Source organism: Neofelis nebulosa, chromosome 14 (genome assembly GCF_028018385.1).
Source record: "Neofelis nebulosa isolate mNeoNeb1 chromosome 14, mNeoNeb1.pri, whole genome shotgun sequence".
Classification (NCBI taxonomy): domain Eukaryota; kingdom Metazoa; phylum Chordata; class Mammalia; order Carnivora; family Felidae; genus Neofelis; species Neofelis nebulosa.
Genome location: NC_080795.1, coordinates 28,338,079 through 28,352,972, shown reverse-complemented (window position 1 = coordinate 28,352,972; position 14,894 = coordinate 28,338,079). Strand labels below are relative to the sequence as shown.

The 14,894-nt window shown below is 36.1% G+C and overlaps 1 long non-coding RNA gene across 1 annotated transcript in view; it reads right to left on the bottom strand.

Moving 5' to 3' along the window:
- Nucleotides 1-845: 845 nt before the first annotated feature.
- Nucleotides 846-14,894, bottom strand: part of LOC131495112 (uncharacterized) — an 80,688-nt gene continuing 66,639 nt past the window's right edge. The window contains exon 7 of the long non-coding RNA XR_009253773.1: nucleotides 846-1,770. This is a non-coding gene — a long non-coding RNA (uncharacterized LOC131495112). The remainder of the gene's footprint in view (nucleotides 1,771-14,894) is intronic.

The window sequence follows — 14,894 nt, the reverse complement described above, 5'->3', positions numbered from 1 at the left end:
AACATCATTTAAATATTTAAGCCCTGAGGCATACCAGGTCATGAATTGTATTAACTTGCACAAAATGAAACTTGCACATAAATGGCCAAACATAATTTTCATCCTAGAATATTTTATCATAATTATGAAATATCATATTAAAGTATGAGTGAATTGCTTGAGCAATGTCACCAGTTCAGTGCTCTGACTGCGAAATGAGCAGTATTTACTCTTGAAACCTTCACTCAAATAATGAGGCCCATTAATTCTGAGCAGGGTTTCAGTTATTGCTCTGAATTTAATCTGATCTTTTAATTCTTCTCTGCCTATAAAAAATTCATAGACTAGAGTTTGATGTACCACATGTTCCTGGTAAGCACACACCTTGCTTCTAATGTGCGATATATTTAAGAACAAAACAGGCGGGGTAAATGCTTGATCTTGCTGTAAAGTACAAAGTACATGACCAAAGAGAGCTCATTAAAGTCAGATAGCACCTTATGTGAAATTTTATGAGAGTCTCTGCCTAACTACTCTTGTGATAGTGTACTTACTTTGGAATTAAACTACTACAAAAATATTCCTTTCTTCCTCTGTGCTTTCCAAGCTCTGACATCTTTCATTGCTGTCGCTCTGGTTTGTCTTCCTCTTTGCTGATTCCTCCACACACACTCAGTCAAGTTCAGCTCATCCAATAATTTCATTCATAAGCTACCCATTCCTGTTCTCTCACTTAACCTTTCCCATGGTTTACTTTATTTTATTTTATTTTATGTTATGTTATTTTATATTATTTTATGTTATTTTATTTTATTATTTTAAATTTTTTTTTAATGTTTACTTTTGAGAGATAAAGATGCAGAGCATGAGCAGGGGAGGGGCAGAGAGAGAGGGAGACACAGAATGCAAAGCAGGCTCCAGGCTCCGAGCTGTCAGCATAGAGCCAGACGCAGAGCTTGAATCCAGAAACCATAAGATCATGACCCGAGCCTCCAAGGTCGGATGCTTAACCAACTAGCCGCCCAGGCGCCCCTATTTGTTTTTTTAATGTAAGTTTTACTTCACTGCTTGAAACTTTCTGTCATCTTCAGACTTTCTTTACTCCTTCAGTGGAAATGTGGCTTCTTCAAATAAGACTGTATCTAACTATACATATATCTAACAATTATGAAATATATATGTGTATAAATAACTGTATAGCTATATAACTATATATCTCTATATCAATATCTATCTATCTATCTATCTATCTATATCTATCTTGCCTTCTTTTATTATTCTGGTAAACCCAAAAGGGCTTGCCTATTCTCTATATTTCAATACCTTTCGCATTTCAATTATTTCCTGCCATTGGTTTGCTTGGACATTGTAACCATGCTACTGCTTACATTACTCTCTCATATTTTTTCTAATCTCCTACTCAGTACTTAGCAACCTTAATGTCCAAATCAGTTTGTTACTCAGTATACTGCCAGCAACCTTACCTTCCACTTCCTAATACTGCTCATTATCACTCTCATATCCTGGATTTTGTCATGATCAACCCCGCTCCGTCTCACAGATTGCTAACTTGTTTTTATCTGACACTCACCTGACATTTCTTTACATCTGCTAAATCTTATTCTTACCTTCTTCAGGAACGGCCACTTTCTCTCTCCTTTGCCTACTTTGCATTTCTACTTTGGTGCAGCAGAAAGAGTAAGACTCAGAGAGTCTGAGCCTCAATCTTCCTCCACCAAATGGTAGTGGAATGATCTTAGCTAACTGCTTTGGGTCTCAACTTACTTTTTCCTGCAATGGAAACAAAATAAAAATCTATTTCACAAGATGAAGTGAATTCTCCAAGGATGGAGTTGAACTCCTGGTGAAGATTATTGAACACATATATAAATCTTATTGAAGTTATTATTTGCTGTTATAAGAACAAAAGTAACATTTTAAACAAAGTACCGTGATGAGTAGTCATCAAGTATGTCTACTCATGTTGCAACTATAAAATGATGCCATGTTTGTGGGCATGTGGAAGGTTCTAGGAGGCTTGACAAGTGTAGGTCTGATCAGGATCAGATTTGGTGAGAACTGAATGAGCTACTAATTGGAAACTCATTTGGGCATGTAGATTTATTTACCTCTTTGCCTTTCCGTGGCACCGTTTCTCTGAGCAGCACTTGTTGTACGTGCTTTTGCTTCTAGGTCATGGAATGTTGCTGAAGAAAGTCATGCAATGGCGAAATCATTTATTACACTGTAGACTGATGATCTCCAGTTTTAGTTGGGCTCTTACCACTACTTCTTTCTTCTCTTGTTTCATGGATCACTTTCCCTGAGCTGTCATGTTTTTCTCCTCAAGCTCCCAGTATCACTGTCCCTCTTCCTTCAGGCTGACTGATCTCATGAAGTAGGCCTGCACGTTTTCACTAGACTTAGCAGCTTTCTCCAAAGGTGGTTGCCTTTGCATCATGAGACCTCTGTCTTTAATTAGTGATGTATCATCGCTGTCTCTTTCCAGGTCACTCAGAGAGACAAATTTTTGTCCTTTGTTTTTTTTAATTCTTTGTATATCCAATTACTTACCAAATCCTATTCTCTCTTATATTTTTCTCATCAGGGGTGCCTGGGTGGCTCAGTTGGCTCGGGTCATGGTCGCACGGTTCGTGAGTCTGAGCCCCAGGTGCAGAGCCTGCTTGAGATTCTCTCTCTCCCTCTCTCTCTGCCCCTCTCTGCTCTCGCTCACTGTCTCAGAACAAATAAATACACTTAAAATTTTTTTTTATGTGCCTTAGTTCGGGTTCTTATTCAGTTTGTATTGCACATTTCTTTCAAACTGCACTTCTCCTCCAGAGCCAAGCCTCTTGATGGCACACCCTGTGCTGGGCCCAGATATTAAAGGCACTGCTTAGCCTCTATTATTTCATGGTTTTAAAGTACACGTCTAATAATTTATCATCTGAATTTCTTATCTATCAAAGAAGACATGAGGTAATTTTTTTTTTTTTTTTGGTCTGAGTACGAAAAGATAAAAGAAATCTTTTCATTTTTAAGACTTAGCTGAGGCATCAGCTCCTCAAGGAGATTTTTCTTGAGGGATAAATATTCCTTTTCGAGGCTTTTGTGTTATTTTACTTACCTTTATCCTAGTGGTTACCATATTATATTAAAATTATCTCTTTAGATACTCGTATCTCCCACTGGGCTATCAGCTTTTCAAAGGTAAGGGCCGTGCCCTTCAATTTTGTAATTGACATAGATGCCTGTGTTATCTCTGTAGGTGTTCAATAGACATTTGGTCATTTGGGTTGTTATAAAATGATGAGGACTTTGGACTTTAGTCTATGGGTTTTATCGGTTTCTATTGTTTCTCAGGATAAGCTCAGATACATATTGCGCCAGGTGAAAAATTTTCCTATTCCCTTCTGGAATTTTCAGTATTTCCTTTGTTAAATTATCTTTAACAATGTATTATTTTATTTAAGTTATAGTTTAACTTGACATAAGTATGTTATTGAATTCTTCAGTACACAATCAAGAACCATCAGTCAACACTTTGCTAAGTTATGATGTCTATGATTGCTTCTCATTGAGACTGTTTTTTTTTTTTTTTTTTTTTTTTTTTTTAAACGTTTTTTATTTTATTTTTGGGACAGAGAGAGACAGAGCATGAACGGGGGAGGGGCAGAGAGAGAGGGAGACACAGAATCGGAAACAGGCTCCAGCCTCCGAGCCATCAGCCCAGAGCCTGATGCGGGGCTCGAACTCACGGACCGCGAGATCGTGACCTGGCTGAAGTCGGACGGTGTTTTTAAAAGTGTAACTTGGAGATCATATTATGGAGACCAGTCTGTATTTGTATTGTGCTTAAGGTGATGCTGAAAATGTCAAGGCAAAAGAATGCATAATTTAGCTGATGCATTCACTTGTTTTGCTTTTATCATTAAATGTGATGGGCCACAAAAGCTACTTCTTTATGGAAAAACTCATACAAAGGAAACATAAAGCCCTTGGAACCAACGAGCCCCTTACAATGGTCAGTCAAAAACACAGATAAAAAATGTGATCTGAAGAAGTTTCAATTTAAAGTCTGGAATTTTACCAAGACTAAAGTTTTCTCCAATCCATATTCTTTTTGATCCATTCTACAAAATTGCTTTTTGTAATGTCAAATAAAAGAAGCCTTACATAATGAGTGACTTTGGCGAATCCATTTGTGCTGGAAATGGTGGCACTTATTTGCAACTTGGAGCACAATGAGAACAAAATCAGTCTTTTACAATGATGTCATATACTCCAGAATTGCTGACATTTATTCTAATAATTTGAAGTGGGTAATGAAGGAATTGGAAGCCACTCCGTTTTCCTTCAACATACAGTTGGAGGAAACTACAGATGCCTTAGTGACCTCATTTTTGGATTTTCACATATTATGCATGTACTGATATCATTTTGTGGGCTTTTTTTTTCTGGAAATTGCAAAATTGGCTTCTTCTAAATCGTTATTTTGCTAAGAAGAAATTCAAATGGAAGAAAATTCCATTTACTCTGCCTGTAGAGGGAGTGTCTGTAATGCTTGGAAATACATCTGGTTTTGTTGGTTTGTTGAAGAATGATGTCCGTTGTTCATTCTCTGCTAGCATACATGATATCAGAGATTCTGAGAAGAATCCCCAGAGTCTTGTCTATGTACCATGCAAGCCATCCACTTTAGGAGAGCCAGAATCTTAGATCACCATATCTTCAATTAGCTGGTTAGAAAATAATAGTGGAATAGAAATATGTCTTTAAAAATAACCATGTAATATAAAAATCCACATATATATGCGTATACATATATAATAATACATATAATTTTAATGTTTATGCTTTAAAATACATAATATTTAATATAAATTAATATACATTATATAAATATATGCATGTATTTAAAATATATAATACCTGCCTTTAAAATATGTATACATTTGCAAATATATATAAATTAGTATACACATCATACAAATAAACATTGTTTCTACGAAGAGCAAGCTGCCTTGTGATCAGCAACATATGAGAAAGCCTTCCTTCCTACTCCATTGCCAACACTGAGAATTATCATTGGAAAAATATTTTCCACTTTGACAAATGAGAAAAGTATATTATTATTATTTTAATTTTCAAACCTCTGTTACTGTGATCATTTAAAAATATCTTGAGGATTTGTCTTGTGAGGTTGATAGTTCATATACATTGCCTATTTTATCTTTTTTTAAATTTTATCTTTTTATTTTTTGACAGACAGAGACAGAGAGCTAGAGAGAGAGAGCCCACAAGAGCTGGGGAGGGGCAAAGGCAGATGAAGAGAGAATCTTAAGCAGGTTCCTCTCCCAGTGTGGAGCCTGATGCAGGGCTGGATCTCATGACCTTGAGATCATGACTGGAGCCAAAATCAAGAGCTGGACACTTAACCAACTGAGCCATCCAGGTGCCCCTACATTGCCTAATTTAATATGGAAGTATTTATCTTTTGCTTAATGATGTCTTTGTACTCTGTGATGTAGTATGGATATTAAGGCTTTCTCAGTCTCGTATATTGTGAATTTGTTTTTTGTTTGTCTTTTGTCTTTACATTTTGTATATGATGATTTTTTAAATGCTTTCTTTCTTTAAAAAACATGTATGTCATTCAATTCAATAAGCCCATGGACAGTCCTAGCTGCGCTTTGAATTGAACTGACCCTGAGAAAAGAGATCTTAGAGAATTTGGTTTTGATATATATAGATGGGTTGGGATTCCTGGATGCATATTAGTGTTTCTTGTTCCTTATCTTCCCTACTTCCTAAGTTATAATAGGTCATTCTTTCAGATACCTATGGAAAATAGTCTCGGTGTTCTAGTACCCATTTACAGATAATGAAGTCAAATCACAGAGTTCCAGCTTTTTAGAACTATAAATTTCTCCTGAGTAGAGTTTTTGCTGAAGGACAACATTAGAAATTCATTTCGTGAACTATATTTGCCTGCTTTAGTGAGCAACAAACGACAAATTCAGTCTAGAGCATCTTGATTTTTTCAATGAAACGAAGATATCAGATATTGTGCCTTACTACATTGATGAATGACTCATATCAAGATAATCCATGCAGGGAAAAATATAACTTGGAGTCTAGTTCTTATTTTTGAGTATTACTCATGTTCATTACATGACAGGATACTGAAGTATGACGCAGATATTGAATGAATAGGAAAGACAGATTTTCCAGGCTAGTAAAATAAAGGGAAGACTGGAATTCTCTTTAAGCTTGCTTAAGGAGAGAGAGTAGGGATTCCATTGGGGTGTAAATTCTTCCTAGTGAGGGGTGCATCAAAGGTCTGATGATATAAATATTCTCCCTAAGACAGCTTCTTCTAGTCTAAGAAGAGAATGGAATAATTGAACACAAAATCTGCATCCTTTCACTTTTATTTGAGCTAAGTAACATTCTCTTTGGAGTCTGTCTCTTAAAGGAAGTTGCTGCTGCCACCAATATTTAAAAGCAGAGGTCAGGTGGGGCGCCTGGGTGGCTCAGTTGGTTAAGCGACCGACTTTGGCTCAGGTCATGATCTCACAGTTTGTGAGTTCGAGCCCTGCGTTGGGCTCTGTGCTGACAGCTCAGAGCCTGGAGCCTACTTCAGAGTTTGTGTCTTCCCCTCTCTCTACCCCTCCCCTGCTCACACTCTGTGTCTGTCTGTCTCTCAATAATAAATAAACATTAAAAAAAAAAGAGCAGAGGTCAGGTCAGTTGTACAACAAACTAAAGTGGGCGAGAGTTGGTAAGGGAAGAGACAATGACAGATAGAAAACTTGTATTTTGTGTCAGATTGAGATTTGATTTCCACTGAGTTGTTGCGATCTTTTGTCCTTGCCCTGGATTTTGGGGCCCTGACAGAGGAATAGGGAATCCTATGTCCCAGGAGGAGCAATGGTTTTCTGCTGATTTCTACTTAGAAGATCACCATCTTACGTCATCATACTGGCTGCTGGAATAATGAAAAGGCAAATTTCTTGGTTCTTCTGCCTTTTTTTCCTTCACGGCACAGGCGTGAGTTTTATATTTCCCTCTAATTACAGGGCATTAAGTTAGAACTAGCCGTTTACACCTTACAAATGAATCTTATGTAGCATTTTATCACCTAGTTAATATCTCAAGTCAAAGTTTTATTATACTATATCACATTCCAGAGATTTTGTAAATTGAGATTTGGTAAAGTTGCCATTGTAAAAATCTACCACATAAGTCAAATGGGAAGACCGAAGATAAAATTCACTAAGATTATTTTTTAATAGAGAAACTACGCTGGAATAAGAATAATTGTAGTAAGACACTAACTGATTTATAAAATCTTTTGGCTTCTTAATAGATGCTCTGGGAAGGGAAGATAGCTTCAAATATTTTTAAATTATAGGCGATTAGAATAAAATAAAGGTTAAACTTTCGCTGCACATTTAGAAGTATTTTAAGATGATCTAGCCAAACTGACACTGGGTTGCTAATGCATGTGCTAAAGAAGTATTTGAATGGGGCCCGAGGATAAGTGAAATGTGGCAAAGTACTCATTTCAGGTGAGTGGAACAAGTGCAAGAAGTAAAAATTGTAGAAACTGCCTTGTTAAGTATTCATTTGGCAGAAAAAGAACTATATTAATTTTAATTTCCTCAGAGAGGGAATAGGGAGAAAGCCCAAGTAGTTTAAATGGATAATAATAATAGTAATAGTGGTAATAAAGCAACTAAGCATATAATTCAGGTTATGGATTACAGAGATTTATTTTTTAAATGTTAAATAAATCATATTAGCAGTGTCACCTGGTAGGAATCTTTAGAGAAACTATTTTAAAAAACAGGTAAAAATGAATTGCATTTAATAGGTGATTTTTGTGTAAATGGTGCTTTTAGAAGCTGATGTTAGTCTGTCTTATACTTTTGTTTATGCTATGTACCTGCGCAGACTAGTAAATACTTAATAAATGCAGACTTTTTGAGGGTAGTTTAAAATTTACTCACAGTTTTTAATTAGTATTCTTTTCAGCTATCGTGTTTACAGGGAATACTTTCTGTGTATCTGGCTTTTTGCTAGGCACTTTGTAGATTTATGATAACTATAATGCCCTTTTAAGGAAGTCAGAATTTTTTTTACAGCTTTATTGAGGTATAGGAGACCGAACTTCTCTCAAGTGTTCAATTTTATGACTTTATATATATAAATATATATATACGCCTGTGAAACTATGACCATAGTCAATGTAATGAACAGACTCATCACCTTCAAAAGTTTCCTTGTACTTTTTTTAATCCTCTCTTCTGCCCATCTTTCTCTTGTCCTCTATCAGCCTCTGATTCGTTTTATCCCCCTGTAGTCTAGTTTGCATTTTCTAGAGGTGTGCATAATGGGATCATATATTACATACTAATTTTTTGCCTGGTTTCTTTTACTCAGCATGATTATTTTAAAATCCATTCAAGTTGTGTTTCAGTTGTACATTCCCTTCTATTGCTGAGTAGTATTCCATTGTATGGATATACCACAGTTTGTCCAGTCACCTGCTGATGGATATGGATTGTTTCCAGTTTTTGGAAAGCATGATTAAAGCTACTATGAACATTCTTGTACAATCTTTGCATGGATGTATACTCTCATGACTTTTAGGTAAATACCTAGTAGTGGAATAGCTGGGTCATATGGTAGGAATGTGTATAACCTGTAAAGAAACTTCTAAACTGTTTTTCCAAAGTGGTTGTTCAATTTATATTCCCACATATTTGGTATGGTCAGTCTTTTTTATTTTCTCTATTCTTGTTTTTTAATTTAATTTATTTATTTCTAGTGAGCATGAGTTGATTAGTCTGACACACTGAATGAATAGTATTATCTGAATCATAAACTACAAAATCAGGAAATTACTAAGAGATGATGAGGTTAACACATTTACCAGATTAAAAAATGTATATATATCAAAGAAGAATACAAAAATTGGCAATAGAGAGATTTTATCCTATCAGATGTGCTTTTTAAAAATAATAATGTCATCAATAATCTCTAGTGGAATTTTAAATGACCTATTGCAATCTGAAACTGATTAAAATAAATAGTAGTTCCTTGTAAATTCATGCCAAACATTTAATGAAATGTATCGAACATAAATGACTTACTTTTAAATCCAGCACTCCAAGCAAAAATGTCAGAAAAGGTTTTTCATTTTCACTCTTTGTTAATTGAAAACTAAACAAATAGATCTCCAGAAGAACAGAAGATTTTGGCCATTCTAATAAGGGCTATTCTGGATTGAATTATTTCCCCCACAAAGTCCTAACCCCCAGGACCTCAGAATGTGGCCTTATCTGGAAATAGGGTTGTTACAGATGTAATTAGTTAAGGTGAGGTCATACTGGAGGAGGATGGGCCCCTAATGTGACATGACTAGTGTCCTTACAAATAGGGGAAATTTTGACACAGATGAACATACATGCAGAGAACACACGTGAAGATTGAAGTTACATGGCCAAAAGGTCACAAGCCAAGAAATTAACAAGAGATGGCTGGAAGAGATCCTTTCCTGGTATGTGTGTAATTTTTTTTTTAATGTTTATTTACTTTTTTTTTTTTTTTTTGAGAGAGAGAGAGAGAGAGAGAGAGAGAGAGAGAGAAAACATGAGTGGGGGAGGGGCAGAGCAAGGGAGACACAGAATCAGAAGCAGGCTCCAGGCTCTGAGCTGTCACTAACTTTTTTTTTAAGAAATGCCAAACTGTCTTCTAAGGCAACAGTTGCATTTACATTCCCTTTAGCACTATATTACAGTTCTTATTGCTCTCTGTTCTCACCGGCACTTGGCATTGTCATTTTATTTTTATTTATTTTTACTTTTATTTATTTTTGAGTGACAGAGAAGGTGGGGGGAAGAGCAGAGAGAGAGAGGGAGACAGAGAATCTGAAACAGGTTCCAGGCTCTGGGTTGTCAGCACAGAGCCCAATGCAGGGCTTGAACTCAGAACTGGGAGATCATGACCTGAACTGAAGTGGGATGCTTAACCAACTGAGCTACCCCGGTGCCCCTGATACTGCTGTTTTAAAGTTTATTTTAGCCATTCTAATATCTTAGGAGTTTTATCTCATGGTAGTTAAAATCTGTGTTTTCCTAATGACGAATAATGTTGAACATACTTTCACATGCTTATTTGTCATCTTGTATCTTTGGTGAAGTGTCTACTCAAGCCCTTATTGGCATAATTGTTAGTATGTCCGTTTATCTCTTGATAGACATCTGGGTTGTTTCCACCTTCTTGCTATTGTGAATAATGCTGCAGGGAACACTTGTATCTATTTGAGTCCCTGATGTGAATACCTTTAGGTATATACCCAGAAGGGAAATTGCTGGGTCAATTCTATGGTAATTCTATGTTTAACTTTTTGGGATAATTCTGTTTGGATTTCTGTTTTTATATTTAAAATAGGTCTCTTACAGGCAGAGTGTAGTCTGCACTTGCCTGTCTATCAATCTGGCATTCTCTGCTTTATAATTGGGATACTGTATTGGTTTCTAGGGATGCCGGAATGATGTGCCACAATTCTGGAAGCATAAAATCACAGAGATGTCTTTTCTCACAGTCTGGAGACTAGAGGTTCCAACCCAGGTATCACAAGGGCTATGCTCCCTCTGTTCCCTCTCGGAGAGGATCCTCCTCTGGCACCTCTAGCTCCTGGTAGCCCCAAGTGTTCCTTAGCTTGTGGCCACATAACTCCAATCTCTGCCTCTGTCTTGACCTGGTGTTCTTGTGTGTCTGTGTCTTCACATTATCTTTTCTCATTTTATGGGAATAGCAGTCATATGAGATTAAGAACTCACTGTACTTCAGTATGACCTCATCTTAAGTACTTCAGCAACCATCATACTTCTGGATAGGCTCACACTGTGAGCCACTAGGGGTTAGAACTGCAATATATCCTTTAGAGAGACACATTCGATCCATAACAGGTGTCTTTGTGCATGCACATTTAATGCCAATGTTACTATTTTATGGTTTCAGATCTGACTCCCTTCTATTTGTCCTATATGTTCTTCCCCCCCTTTCCTTTTGCCTTCTTTTGGACTAAGTACTTTTATTATCCTTTTGGCATATTTTCTACGACTTAAAAAATTTTTTTTAAAAGTTTATTTATATGAAAGAGAGAGCGAGAGACAGTGTGTGATCAGGGAAGGGGCAGAGAGAGGCACAGAGACAGAATCTGAGGCAGGCAGGCTCCAGGCTCCGAGCTCTCAGCACAGAGCCCAAGATGGGGCTCGAACTCATGAGCCCCGAGATCATGACCTGAGCTGAAGTTGGACGCTCAACTGAACGAGCCACCCAGGTGCCCCATCTACAACATTTATTTTTAAAAATCAATATTTAAAAATTTTCAATATAATTTTTTAATTTACCACAGACCATGTTTGAGTAATATTGTATTATGTCATGTATGGTATAAGAAATTTATAGCAATACATTTCCATTTCCTCCCTCCTCATCTTTGGGGTTCTTATATGTGTGTTTTATATGTAACTCATGTCATGTATCTCACAATAGAGCGTTCTTTTTTTTTTTTTTTTTTTTTTTTTTTAAATTTTTTTTAACGTTTATTCATTTCTGAGAGACAGAGTGCGAGTGGGGGAGAGGCAGAGAGAGAGAGGGAGACACAGAATCTGAAGCAGGCTCCAGGCTCCGAGCTGGCAGCACAGAGCCCGATGCGGGGCTCGAACTCACGAATTGTGAGATCATGACCTGAGCCGAAGTCGGTTGCCCAACCACTAACCCACCCAGGTGCCCCACAATAGAGCGTTCTTATTTTTCCTTAAAGCAGACCATTATTATTTAAAGATATGCAAATATAAGAAATGGATTTAAAATGGACTCACATATTCTATTTCTGGAGCTATTCACTCCTTTGTGTAGGTCTAGATTTCCATTTGTATTGTTTTCTTTCTGCTAAAATGATTTCCTTTTCCTTTTCTTAAAGTGCCTTTCTATTAATTTTGAATTCTTTTAATTTTTGTATATTGTCTTATTTTTTAACGTTTTATTTTGAAGTAAATATAGACTGCAGATACTTGCAAATAATAGAGAGATTCTTTATACCCTGCACTCAGTTTCTCCCAAAGGTAACATCTTGCATATTCTAGTACAATATTAAATCAGGAACCTGACATTGATACAGTCCATACACCTGATTAGTATTTTCACAAGTTTTGCACACACCTGTATGAGTATATAATTGTATGCAGTTTTATCACATGTAACCACAAAGCTCCCTCATGCAGTCTTTTCACAGCCACACACATGCCTCAATCCATCCTGTCTTTAGCCCTGGGAGCCCTTAATCTTTTCTTCATCTCTGTGAGTGTTGTCTTATGTTAGTGATATTTTAAGAATTTAGTACTTTAAAAATCTTTCTCCATTGTCTGCTGGCTTACATAGTTTTTGAGAAGTCTGTCATTATTCTTTGCTCTCTTGTATGTAATGGTCTTTCCTCTGGCTGCTTTTAAGATTTTTCTCTTTATTATGGTTTAAAGCAATCTGATCATGACTGTACATCCCTTGATGTAGTTTTATTCATGCTTTAGCTTCTTGGATCTGTGGTCTAATAATTTTCATCAAATTACAAAAACATCATCAGTCATTATTTCTTCAAACTTTTTTTTTCCCTCCCCTCTCCCTTCTCTCTTTTATATATGTTATGTCACTTGTATTTGTCCACATCTCTGGAGTTTTGTTTACTTTTTAAATTTCAATCTTTTTTCTCTCTGTGTTTCATTCTGTCTGGTTTGTTTTTATTGTTATGTCTTCAAGTTCACTGATCTTTTCCCAATATGCTGTTAATCCCATCCACTGTAATTTTCATTTCAAGCATTGTATCTTTCATTTTTACAAGTCTGATGAGTCATTATTAGATCTTTTATTTCCTTATTTAACACCATCAATAATTTCTCTAGCCTTTGTAATCTATGGAATACAGTTATGATAATTGTTTTAAAGTCCTTGTTTGTTAATTTTATTATCTGTGTTATTTCTAGGTCTATTGCAATTGAAGAGTCATATTGTCTAGCTTCTTTGCATGCCTTGTAACTTTAATATTGAATGCCATAATATGCCTTTTATAGAATATGAATTTTACTTTGTTATGTTCTACATGTTTTTGTAGTTTATAAACTCTCTTGAACTTTCTGGGACACAAGTAAGTTTCTTGGATACATCTTGATCTTTTTAAAGCTTGCTTTCATTTCTTTTTTTTAGATGGGACAATGCAGCTTTTATTGTTTGCCTAATTTTTTTTTCCCAGTATTGGAATAATTGCCTCTGACTCCTTTACCTGATGCGTCGTGTGCTATGAAGTTTTCTACCCTAGTGAGTGAGAACATATGACATCCTCAGCCTTGGGCGAGTGACAGGGTTTCTTCCTTCCACTCCTCTTGGTTTTTTTCTCCTGCCTTGGGTACAACCCACAGTCTTTATTCCGATATACTGCTTGGTACTACCTGAAGACTCAAGGGCTAGGTGCCATTTGCAGATCTTGGGAGCTCTGTCTGCAGATGTCAATCTCTGTGAAACTCTTCCCTGTGAACTCTAGTTGCTTTGGCCTTCTTGGCTCCTGGTTCTGACTCCTCAACTCAGGGAGAGTCCTGGAATCCACTTGTGTTCCAGCTTCCTCTGCTGCTGCCTGGAAATCTCTGAGCAATCAGCTGAGGTAATCAGAGGGCTCACATCATTTGTTTCCCTTTTTTCAGAAACAACTGTCCTGAATTCTTGATATTCAATGTTTCAACATCACTGTTTTTATATGTATATATGTTTTCTTTTTCTTTTTTCCCAGGTGGGAGGAAAAATCTGGTCCCTGTTACTCAATCTTGACAAGAAACAGAAGTCCCAGTGAACATTTGTAAATGAATAAATGTCAGAGAATTCACTCATTGTATATGTCGCTTAACCTTGACTATTTCTTTCAAAGCTTTTATCACAGTTTAAAATGTGCATTTATAGTTTACTTACTTGGTTATTTATCTCTCTAACCATGCCATAAGCTCAAAGAAGCACAGACTATTTATTATTCACTAATGTATATCTAACACCACGTTTAGTTCATTGTTTTAATGAATAAACCAGTGAATTAAAGATTTTTGAAGAAAGGTTTTTAGGTGTAGGTAAAATGCAGCTTACCTACCATCCAAATTTTCAGAATTCAAAAGTGAAATTATAAATATTGACATAACAGAGAAAAGTGTGTGTGATTAACATTATTATTTTATTTCCAATGAATCAAAGGATAAACATAACCAGTGAAGCTTTATATAGAAAATCATTGCCTAAAAAGATAAAGTACACTGTAAGTGTAAGAAACTTGTTGATTTTTTGATTAAATAAATGTTTTCTTTTTGGTCAGTGAAAATCCACCTGTATTTCCTTATTGCCACTAAGGCTGCAGGGCTGTGTCTTATCTAGATCTCCTCCAAGTACGTGAAATAGCACATTATCTGCTTCAAGGTAAAATTATTATTTCCTCAGGAGAAGGCAAACACCATATATATATATCTCCTTTGATGGTAAAAGATGAATATCACTATTATCATTGCAGACTTCCCTGTCTACCTGTTGTACTGCATATATTTTCTTTAATTTTTAAATTCTTGCTTGAATTTACAGAGAAATGGATCAAAGACATTTCTTGAAATTGAGTTTGGATGAGAAAAATTCCTCCTCTGCAAACATCCAAACCATATGGTGTAATGGAAATGGAAACAAAATTGGGCTTTTGCTTATGATTTGCAGTGGAAAATAACAAGAACTCATCATTTTTTAGGCAATGGATTTGAGCTTCCAGATCACCTTCAAACTTTTATGGTCAGCCTGATTTCCTTTGAGTTTTAAAATTTGAAAGA